This window comes from Lagopus leucura, unplaced genomic scaffold, assembly GCF_019238085.1.
Source record: "Lagopus leucura isolate 7727_CA_CO unplaced genomic scaffold, USGS_WTPT01 Super-Scaffold_100002, whole genome shotgun sequence".
Taxonomy (NCBI): Eukaryota; Metazoa; Chordata; class Aves; order Galliformes; family Phasianidae; genus Lagopus; species Lagopus leucura.
This window is the reverse complement of record NW_024962263.1, coordinates 13465038-13475186: the sequence shown is the minus strand read 5'-3', so window position 1 is coordinate 13475186 and position 10149 is coordinate 13465038.

The window sequence follows — 10149 nt, the reverse complement described above, 5'->3', positions numbered from 1 at the left end:
GGAAGCACAGGCACCCAGCACCAGCTGCTGTGCATGACAGAGTCAGGATCTTTGCTCCTCAGACAGAAAGACAAATCTCAGTGACTTTGTAAAACAGTTTTCACATCAACTGGAGTCCTTGGCTCAGCTCCCCTCTGCTTTCTTTCCCATCATTCCTGGAGTTTTCATTGAAAAAAGCCTATGTTCATCCACAGATCCTGGGACCAATCTATCAGTGAAGTAAACTGTAAACTGTAGATTATACACCATTTGATCTACTGAACCACATCCAGGCATGGCAGGTGCTCCCTAAACTTGGTGCTGGAAAGAATGAAAGTTCTTACGTGCTTCCTTTTGTACTAGCCTGTTGAGAGAGTCTGTCAAACATAGAGAAGCCTCCATCTAGTTTGAAGGCTTTTGAGTCTATGATATTTAGGATGAAGTAAATAAAAACCATCATAGAAAAGCTGGGAAGAAGCAAGAGAGGACTTATAATGTGGAAGTGAAGGAGTTCGTACCAAGATGATCAGAAAAAGATGGGGGGAAAAAAACAACACAGTGAAACCATGGATATGAGCACTGCACTTTAAATTGCATGTGTTTATCTATCAGCAACTGTTTGACCGATGTGTTCTTAAAAATTGGAAGCTGTATTTATAGGTCACTTGCTTTCTCCTAGCCCTGTGATCCTCAAGATACCAGGTATAAATGAGATTTGAATAGCAACCTCTCTGCTCCTATGTCTTGTTGAGCAGAAGAAAAAATATAGAGAGCCAGTTCCTCAGCTTTTTTATTCAGAACTTGAAATGCGTAGACAATTCAGAAACTGAGGAATTACTGGCTTACTCCTATTCAGAAACTGGATAAATCAGTAGAGCAAGTGTTTTCTTTGTATCAACTTCCTTCTGAGTTTCCACTGATGAGAAAGTGGCAGCCACCATGGCTAAAAACAAAAGCAGAATTGGCTGGGGAATTGAGCTGAACTGAGAGCAAGAGAAAAGCTTCAATTCTCCAAGGAGGACCATGTTCCTGGCAGGCTGGCTGTTTCCCTTGAAAGACTCTGAACAGCTGGGAGCATTGTTTAGTGTAAGATGGCCAAGGACAGTTCCTCAGTCTGGGATGACTTAAATTGTCCTCCCAGTGAGACACTTTGCAAACTACAGAGTAGAGCGCCGTGAATTCTTCTGATGCTTCTCCTGCCTATTCATGCAACAAAACTGAAATCATCAGAGATATGTTAATTGCAGGAGCCTCAAAGCAAAACTAGATAATACTTCCCAAGGGAGGAGGGCTCACCACATTTCCTGCTGTCACCAAGCAATGAGTAACATTTACTGCATGGGAGCTGAGATATGATACAATAAATTACGCTTGCTATTTGCATATTCACACAAGCACGTGAAAATAAAAGGCAATGGACTACGGGTAAATTTAAGCTGGGAGTGACATTCACTGGTCATTAAGGAAGGTATTAAAATACGTTTTTTTTCTGCCTTTTGGATGTTCTCTTTTCTTTGTGATTTCTTCAGTATTGTAAACCTGCTTGGTATTTGTGAATAGGAAAGTATTCCCTGATAAGGGCACTTGGGAAACATGCTTCTTGTTAGAGCACTGGTATAGAAGTTCAGGTGAAGAGCCAATTCCAATGGTAGCTATGAAGAAAGTTGTGTTTGTGTATTACAGTTAGTTTCATTATGGAAGGCAAGATGATAAATGGAACAAGCCAGGAAGCCCAGCTGGCTGCTCAGAAAAGGTGGGAAGGCAGGCAGGAAAGAAGGAAGGCAGGCAAGCAGAAAGACAGTAATGAAAGCAGAATGGCAGGCCAGCAGAATAGAAAGGAAGCAGGCAGGTGGAAAGGAAGATGGAAAGGAAAAAGAAAGGAAGAAGTAAAAATCTTACATTTCCTTTGCCATATCAAGGCAGTTTAAACATTATTATTATAACAAAAATACAGCTCCCAGCTCCCAGTGTCAAAGACTCCTAATGGCCATGAACTGACATGTCAGTTCAGTGAAGAGGTGTTCAGGAAATCAATTAAACCTACAGGTAGGTTATGTTAAGTTCTGAGTAATTTGAGGCATGAAATAACGTGAATAAGCACTCTTACTCCTGAGAAGTGGTTCTTGTGCAACTGAGCAAGGTTTTGATGTCTGTACCAGAGCTGCTTGCAACTGTGGGAGCTTAAGAGCATGAAGGACATTTCATCTAGTGCAGTCTGGCACCTTTTGTTGAAACAGAACTCAGACACTCGTGTGTCGGGAAAAACATGCGTTTTAGTGTTAATGGAGCCAAAGTGAAAGTCTGAACATTGTGTAGGACAAGAGACAGGCTTCAAAAAAACCTAAGGAAGGGCAGTCAGCCCCTAACTGGGGTCTAGGAGAGGTGCTGCCAGACTCCACCCGGAGTCACATAGGTGAATTGCCTTCACCTGTGCTCTCGGGGCTGATCCAGTCCTTTCCCCAGGTGATCAATCAGTGGTCCAGGCCGTGACTCAACAGTTCCCATACAGTGTCTTACAGTGTAAATGGTCTCACATCCCTTCTCATGCTACTAAAGAATGACCACTGCATCCATGCAGCCGTGCCTTGGAGATAGCAACTGGAGAACTGTATGCAGAAGGCTTCAGGATAAGACCTCCAGAGAGGCAATCAGGCTATGATCAGGCAGCATAAAAAGATGCTGTATCCCTGCTAGATACTTCTGACCTGTGGTTGGCATCCAGATCCCCATTGCATTACAGTTGGATGTGTGCCCTCCTCTCAGAGGGAGGCTGTTGCAATTGTAGCAGGGAGGGCAAGGAACACAGTGTGCACAGAGCCTCAGCCACCACAGGTCACACTCCTGCATTATTAGCAGAAGCCAAGGAAGAAGGCAGATTTGTCATAACATGACAGGGTGTGACATGGGACAGCTGAGATATGGGAACGTATTTGCTGTCCCTAGCAGCCTGTTGTTCTAGAGAGCTGCCTGCAATCCCTCTTGGGTAATCATAGCCATGACAAGAAGTGCAGAAAAAGAAGTCTTTGGAGATAAAGTTAAAATAATTCTGAGCTATGAGCCTTATTGCTTTTTTTTTCTGTGGAGGAGGCAAGATTAGGGACTGTATCTTTCTGCACTGAAGCAATTTATGAAGATTATTGTTCGTTAGACATAAATATGGTATAGAGCTAACGGAACTGCATTTTATACAGGTTGCTCTGAAAGTATACCTCCTATTTATTTCCATTGAAACTACAAGAAATACAAAGAGCACAGTAATATTATTTGATAGAGAAAATTCTCAGCTACAAAACACAGTCATTAACAACCACATTAACATTACGCATTTTTTTTGCCAGAGATGAACAAGAGCTCTTCAATTCATGGTATGACAGCTGTGCAGGGCTGTGAAGAACGTGGCTTGTCTTTGACTTTGCTATCAACAGTGCACCATCCATGCCTCACTGTGCTCACATCCACTGCTTGGTCTCCATAAATGTTCAGCAAGTGTCAATGAATGTCACTGAGCTCCATTCTTTCTACATAGAGGAATTCAGTGACATATCTTTGCTTTATGTGCACATCTACATCAGACACCATTTGATCAGACTGCCCCTCTGCTGCCATCTGTTGCGCAGCAACACATAATGGAGTACTGCTTGGAAGGACCAACCTCTACTGCCATACCACCAACACGCACCAACATAATAAAATAAGAGGCATTACTTTCAGAGCAGCCCTCATACACTGCTGCCTTTTGTATACATAAGTTTGCTGTTTCTACTGTCTATTTTTATCAGTTGTCTTGTACCTCATTGCTATTATCCATATACCCTTGCCATTTTGGTGGTGAGTCCACAACAACACTACTTCTGTACATGTGCTATACAGCTACTTTAAGAATGTGTAGGCAGTCTAGTGAATCTGAGCAATTTCAGAGCTCTTGCACACATAAAGATCAATTCTGCACTGCTGGAGCAATCCAGCTCTCCTCAGCCCCCCACTGTGCTACTGTTTCTCGAGCTACAGCACACTGACAGGGAAATATGAACATATACGCCATGAAAGCAAAACTGAAGGAGCTGCAGGACCAGTGCTGTCTGAACAAATTTAAGAGACCCCAAGTTTCAAATGAAATGGAGTGACACGGTCTTGTAAAAACTACCATCAGGGAGAAAGAGAAATATATTGGGATGCTTGTAGGTCATTGTTAATTAAAAAAGCATCTGATTATCATTAACATAAATTGTCACTGAAGGAAATGGGCCCTTCATTGCAGGAGACAAACTGGCTGAGTTAGCTTAAATTGTCTGAAGTACATGTACCATGTGATGGAACCAGCGAAGAAACTGAAGGCAAATTATAACTCTGCATGTAGAAAATGTAACTAATTCAGAAAACAGTTAAGCTGATGTTGAACCTCAGTGTTTTGTTCAATTGCACTAGTGCCAGCACAAGCAATGGTTGAGTTAAAGCAGCAAATTTCTTATAGCTGAAGACAACATTCCTACACTTGCAAAAGTTAAGGGAATCAAAAATAGCAATGCAAAAAGTCATAAACTCTTGATATTTATAGGTATATCTCAAAAAAAGAAAGCCCTAGCACATAGATTAATTTGTATCTCTCCACTCGCCAGACAGGTCTGTGCCAAACCCTGTTACATTTTGATTTAGTAATTCTTTCCTACAGATAATTCCACCTAGTTAGAATTTGACTCGGAGGTATTTGGTCTTCCTCTTGCTCCAAAAGTCACTCTGCTTTATGCTTGCATTGCCAGTGGCTATACCAAGAATAGCCCAGTGACTGACACAGCTTCCAAAGCACTTGGAAAATCTTACTGTTTGTTTGAAACTCCACTCTCTGAAGGAAAATTATCAAATGGAGCAAGAAAAGCTTTAAAGGCTACACAAATCTTTAATTTCAGTGATATACAATGTATTGTACAACAGGAGAAAATCTATCTCAATATGAATCTAAAGCACACCTTCCCTCTTTCTGCATCTACACAGAGGTTAGCAGCTGGAGTTTTGGGGTCATTTTACTAAGTCACGCCCTTAAGTAACAGTTGCATTATTGAGCTTGAGTCTTCATGTAGTCTCTTTGTTTCCTCTCTCCTGAGCACTGCTGCAGAATTGAGCAACTAGTACACTGGTCGTGTGTGCAAATCAGTGTAGTCCTCCTCACTTTGTTGGAGCTAACGTGATTTACATGAATCATGCACTTGTCCCATCTCATGTAAATGTGCTTCTCAGGTTACCATATCCCTTTTCTAAATTCATGTTTTTAGATCTATAAGTTCTATCACATCATTAAACAGTAAATAAACATTTCCATTATGATAAATTAATAGCTGGTAAAGTTTAGTAAAGAGCAACTCTTTTACTGATACTTTGAAATAGATGTTTTATTTCATTTAGAAGTTGATGGGCATTTTTTAATATTTTGTCTTTTAATTTCCTTTCTTAAATTTTTTTCATTTTCAAACAAGCACAAACATTACCTTTAAATGTGCTGTGCTGTTTTGGACAGGAGACTATTTCAGCATTTCTGAAACCACCTGAAAGTTTCCAGACCTATCTCCTCTTTATTGTTGCTAAAAATGTCTGCTGAATTTGAAAGTAGTTTGAGCTCTCTGAAAACTCTTTTTTATGATTTTTCAGCTAAGCTCTGATTACGATAACCACTAAGATGCTTCCTGAAAATGTTCCTTTTTCTCATCTTTGGTTTACCTCTAGCAGCCACCCTCCCTTCACCAAAAGGTATCTGGTGCTTTCTCTTTTCTCGTCAGCTCTTGCACCCAAAGGTGCTATCAAAGCTGAAACTGTTCCGTTACAAATGTGGTTTGTTCATCTTAAAACTCTAAACTTGAAGCCCTTGCATGGAGGAAATGTGTATGTGATTATTCCTCTCTACTCTGCTCTCTTGAGACCCCACCTGGAGTACTGCATCCAGTTCTGGGGCCCCCACCACAAGAAGGACATGGAGCTGTTGGAGAGGGTCCAGAGGAGGGTCACAAAGATGAGCAGAGGTCTGGATCACCTCCCCTACAATGACAGGCTGAGAGAGCTGGGGCTTCAGCCCAGAGAAGGCTCCAGAGGGACCTAACAGCAGCCTACCAGTACCTGAAGGGGATCTACAGGAAAGCTGGGGAGGGATGTTTAATAAGGGCAAGTAGCAACAAGTGCAAAGAGTTTTAAACTGCAAGAGAGTTGATTTAGTTATCAGGAAGAAATTTCTTACTGTGAAGATGGTGAGACACTGGAACAGGTTGCCCAGAGAGGTTGCAGCTGCCCCCTCCTTGGGAAGATTAAAGGATGGAGCTTTGAGCAACCTGGTCTGGCGGGACATGTCCTTGCCTATAGCAGAGGGCTGGAATTAGGTGATCTTACAGGTCCCTTCCAACCCAAACCATTCTATGATTCCGTGATTGATTCTATGATTTCCAGCAAGTTGCAACATAAGGATGTATCATCTCTGACAGGACAGGCCCTGGTCTTTGGGAGGTCCTAAGCAATCAAAAAAAATGCACCTGAGAGGCAGGTTTGTTGACTAGTGGTTACTATTTTGGACCCATTGGACGTTAAGTTCATGCCTCTCATATCAACATGATTGCTTGATAGGAAAAGAGGCATGGGGCACTCTTTCAAAACAGATTTTGAGTAGTTAATGTCTATGTAGATGATCATCATGGCTTATCTTAAAGAGGCTTGCTCTTCAAACTGTTCTCACACCCATCTAAAATCTCAGACTCTTCCAAAGGGATCCTAAAATCACAAAGCAGCCTCTATCCCCAGTTTAAAGGAGGGTATCTTTCACTTTTCATTCCCAAAGGCCTCGATGCCTGAGTTAAAGAGGAAAGCCTATTTTGATTTTGCTGCAGATATTCAATGATACTGTACTATGAATGTATAAAGAAGGCTCAATTGCGTATAAACTCTTTGGGGAAAATGTTTGTTGACATGAACAGGATTTTTTGCTTGAGTAAGGCCCGCAGGATTTGGTCTGATAGGTGTCTTGAGGTTTTCTGTCACAACTGTGCTGTGGTGCCAACTACAGTGACAGCAATAGCGAATCAGACATTTTTAGCCTGTAAACCCAGCTCACACATGGGCATACTGGAAAGCCCACCTCCTACTCTGGACAGGTACATTTACATATGCAAAACAAAGCTTCAGTTGTCTTAAAAATGTAAATTAGCCTCCAATGTGTCTGCTTGTGAACACATGCTACAGAATTAGCTAACGTGCCCTGAACACAGATTTTTACTATATTCACAGAAACTCGTATCTTCAAAGGAAAATAAAGAAGAGATTTCTTGTTGACTTTGCTCTTATTCTATCTATTCTAGGAAAACCGAAGACATATTTCATTTATGAAAAGCTACTTCAACTAGCTTAGCAATCAAGTTAGAGGCACCTCAATAGTAACATACTGCCTTTGTCACTTTTCATACACTTCTGTATTTTATGTACTGCACTGATATGGAGCTTTTCTTGAAGAGTTTTCTTTTGAATCACTAAATAGTTGAACAGACTGTCACTAGAAAACGCTTTGGAACTTTTATGAGCGTACTTTTATTGTAAATATTCATTTACAGAGGAGCTATTTCAGTACCAGAGCTTAAGAAACAGTGCCATGAAAATTCTTAGCTAGAATAGTCTATAATTTGTTGGGTTTATTTAGTAAAACTCTCAGTCACAGATGGCAAATTTTAGTCAGAATTAATAAACATATAAGCATGTTGATTTGCGGTATTATTTCATCTTATTTCCCTCTTCTGTGTATTCATAAAATCTTTGAAAACCTTAAGCTTTATCACTGTCTCTTAGAAAAAGCATAATCATGGTATGAAATTAGTTTTCTCTCACTCCGTCTGTTGGGATCTCAGTGCACTTCTAGCTAATATGCAAATAACTGTTTTCCTGCATAACTTGTCCCCCTCCTTGAAGACCAAAATAGTGTGGCAGAAGATGATAAAAGTTTAGTGGCTAAATAAGTTGCCCCTGAGCTGCACACAGAGCACCGGTATGTCTTCAGGCTCCACTTATGCCAGCTAAAACTGTGCTCTTGCATGGCATGCTTCAGACTGTTACCTGAATTTTCATTCAAGGTCACACGTGAGTGTTTCTGGGGGTATGAAAGGGATCAACCCCAAAGTGACTGTTAATGTGAACCTGGTCAAACTGGTCAACACTCTGAGTGACATTTAAGCCACAGAGAGAAGCCAGGTTTCCCTTTCGTTAATTCAAGTGATGTCTCAACCACTTCTGGAGGAGTCTAGAACAGTGCCCAAGAAATAAGCCATGGGAGGGGTCCTGTTGTCATCTCCTTTGATTTGGCTGGCTGGTATCGTAGCCAAGATTCGGCTGGTATCTGGTGTCTCAACCACTCCTGGAACTAGAGCCAACTACAACTATCAGTAAGGGATAGGGGAGGCTGTCCCTTCCCTTTTTGCTTTGATACTGTAAATAGGGGCTAGGAGGCCCTTCCCTTTTTTGCTTTAGCACTGTAAATAGGGGCTACTGGGAGGATGGCCCAGGCCTCTTAATCTCCTATTAATGTTGATTCTTTTTCCCTCTTATGTATGGACTATGAGTGTTGTTTCCCCTTAATCTAATGGGGGATTTGTCAATGTGGTAACCCTTCCTCCCTTCACAGGTGGGACATGAAAAGGTGCACTGGGATGAAAGACCCATCTGCCTCACTGTACAGAGGGGCAAACACGAGGCCCCAGGCAATAACTCTAAGCCACTGGTTTTCCTTTGCTAAGAGTTTCCTCTTTTTATTAGGCTAGAGAAGGTGACTGAATTTATTAGCCTAAACTGGGCTGGAACAGATGAGATTTACAGTGATATATAGAAGAAAAGCCGAGTCGGAGGAAAAAGATGAAAAATTGAAATGATAAAGTTGTATTGGTAGCTTGTTGAGGTAATTGAAATGCCTTGTTATGTTGTGTTGTGATGGGTTCAAATAAAATACAGGTGCAATTTGTCTAGATCATGCCTGTAGCACACTACAAAATAGATTCCTCTCTTCTACTGTTAAGGACAGGTTCAATTTTTGGCTGTCAGTGTGGATTGTGAAGGGATGAGATGAGAATAAAACTTCTCCTTACTGATGTGCTTGACAGTCCGGCATTGTTTGTGCTATGCTACTTGCAGCAGGTTGGTGAGCATTATTCAAGGCACCATTTTTGCAGACAAGCACAGTGCTCCCAGTTTGTGCCCTGCTCTGGTTTCTGCTTGGAGAAAGGTCTCCAGCTGTGGTGCAGTGTCATCCTCAGAGCCACAGCCAAGTCCCCAGGGGCACTGAGGAATGTCCATGCACCTCACTGAGGTGTATCCACACTATGGCACTGTTCTGGGAAGGCAGCTCTGTTCAGAATGTCCCTGGATGCTTTGGCTTTCACTGTCAGCAGAACCAGTCCTGAAGCAGCGCACATGTAAAATGAGGAAGGAATAGAATTAATAAGATCCCTCTAAACTGCAAGGAAATAATTTATTAGAGGTTATTGTGTAGATTTCAAGAGGGAAAAGGTGCTATGCATCTCCAAAAATGACGTGGATTCCGGAAGCTATAGCTCAAGCCATGCACACATTGAAAATCCTAAGTCTTACCTGAATCAGGACAAGAGTCTGAGCACCCTGGTCTGGCTAATCATACATTTATTTCCTATTTAGTCCTTAAGTCCACTCAGAAAACACGGTCTCCAAACCATGCCTTACAACAGCAGTGTTCTCAAAGAAGACACAAATACTAGACTGGTAGAGCACTGGCTTACTATTTTTGTTATCTGTAGAGGTAAGATGCAGAAGTGACAGCATGTACCTATTGCAAGTCCAAAGCAATGTAACTGCTTTCTGGCATACTGCTTTCTGCCACAGCTTAATACCCTGTGGCTGAAAACTGTTTTCCGTAAGCTTCAACACTTATAGGCTGCAATTTGATTACTTCGTGTGGTCAGGAGAAGATTTTTTTTAAGCGTATTCCCAATACAGCAGTGAAAACATGTCAGAAGCTATTAATATCGCAGAGGAGTTACCAGGTTCCCAGATAGGTATTTTATAATTACATAAGTAGCAGCATTGTAACAGTCAGAGTGATCTAAGGCTATATAACAGAGGGTAACTTTGGGAGGAGAAGTAATGCTTGCAATGAAACAAGTTTGTACCTAGGGGAAAAAAAAAAAC